The sequence below is a fragment of the Papaver somniferum genome, chromosome 11 (assembly GCF_003573695.1).
Source record: "Papaver somniferum cultivar HN1 chromosome 11, ASM357369v1, whole genome shotgun sequence".
Taxonomy (NCBI): Eukaryota; Viridiplantae; Streptophyta; class Magnoliopsida; order Ranunculales; family Papaveraceae; genus Papaver; species Papaver somniferum.
In genome coordinates, this window is record NC_039368.1 from 14,729,084 (window position 1) to 14,730,932 (window position 1,849).

The window sequence follows — 1,849 nt, forward strand, 5'->3', positions numbered from 1 at the left end:
CTTTAAAGTTTGGTTTAACATTTGTCCAACTTAGTGTTTGCTATTTGGAATCGACGTCGATCCGTCGATCATGTTAAATCTTGGTTTCTGTTTAGTAATTAATTATTAAAAAGAATTACTTCATGTCGTTGGAGAAAAAAGTTATGTTCTAACAGAATGCAAGTGCATTGCACACCAAATACTACATGTGAGCCATTCTTCTTCCTGGCTCAAGATATGCTCTTATCTCAATCTCCATTATCAACATCAATTTGAAACAAATCTCTTGTATTTATTTTTCAGATCAATCAATACACAAATAATATTAAAATCCATTAACAGAAGATGACTTACTCGTTATTGCCAAGGCACGTCCAAAATAAGAACCAAGACACAATTTCCCCAACTCTATTTCTTAAATAAGTAACATTTTTGATTCCAAACCTACCCATGAACTAAGATCAAAGGTAACATTTTTGTAATTAAAACACATCCAAGTAATAACTCTGGAGACATTACCAGTACCTTTGCTAGATCAGGAACAAAACAATTTGGAATTTCTCATAGAAAAATTGATGTATGTTCTTTCTCATTGATCTTTGTTGATACCCCAAAATTGGGAGAAGGTTATAATGATAATTACACCCTTGCAATAGCAAAAGACACGCTAAAATGGAGAGATGAAGAATACGGTAGCTGTGTTGATACCCCAAAATTGGGAGAAGGTTATAATGATAATTACACTCTTGCAATAGCAAAATACAAGCTAAAATGGAGAGATGAAGAGTACCGTAGCTGAGAGTAAACAGACGCAGAATAGTGAGGAGTGTTCTGTGCCTGGTCAAGTCAGTCGCATGGAGAAAAGGGGAGTGACAGGCGCAGAATGGTGCAGAGTATTATGTGCCGTCACATATCGATGGTTGATGAATGGAGGGAGATGGAGGAGTGATAGGCGCAGAATGGGATGGAGTATGCTGCTCCTGCACGAGCAAGTCACAAACAGACTGAAGGAATTTGAAGGCGCTCTGCGCCTCATGAGCGAATGACACAGATGAAAGTGGGTGACAAGTGCAAGGTTGGCTTGAGCGTTTTGCGCATCTGTGAGCTGGTGCTGAAAAGAAGCGAAGATGAGATGGTCAAGCGTTATATGTCTATGGTGACCCGTGTCGCTGCGTATGAGGAATTTGTCCTGGAGAAGAAATGGAGTACTCGTTCCTTAGTAAGAGAGTGCCGATAGCGAAAGCGTCCCAGTCGTGGATTGCCCCGATCCAAAAACGAAGACACCTCGTAGTAACAGAAGCATCAAAGATACGTGTACGGATTCGACATATCAAAGTGATGAATAAGTCAAGATTGTACACATGTACGACATTAGAAGATTCAAGAAGTTATTCTCTTTCCACTTTTGTATAATCCAAAGGTTGATCCTCTTAAATTTATCCCATTTTACGATCTTCCTAAACCAACCAACAATACCAACACCATTTTCGATTTTCAGAGAAATTGACCAAAGGTTTTAGGTTATAGGTTTTTTTTTTCCTAAAATTTTCCCCAAACACTAAATTGGATCTTGATCATAACCCGATTCGATTAAAACACATTAACCAATTGTAGTTAAGAAAACCATTCACATAAATCTTTCTTCAGTATCCTTAATTCAATATGTTGCTCAATAATTCTGAAGACGATGAATATAAAATGAATGGTTTTGATATTTGGGGTTTCTTTTTGTATGGATTGAAAAAAGAAAAAACAGATGAAGATGGTTTTGAGATTCGAGGTTTCTTTGTATGTGATTTCATAGAATGAGGGGAGAAGATGGTTCTGAGATTTGGGGTACCGATCAAATAAAATAAAAAAAAAAAGGTTT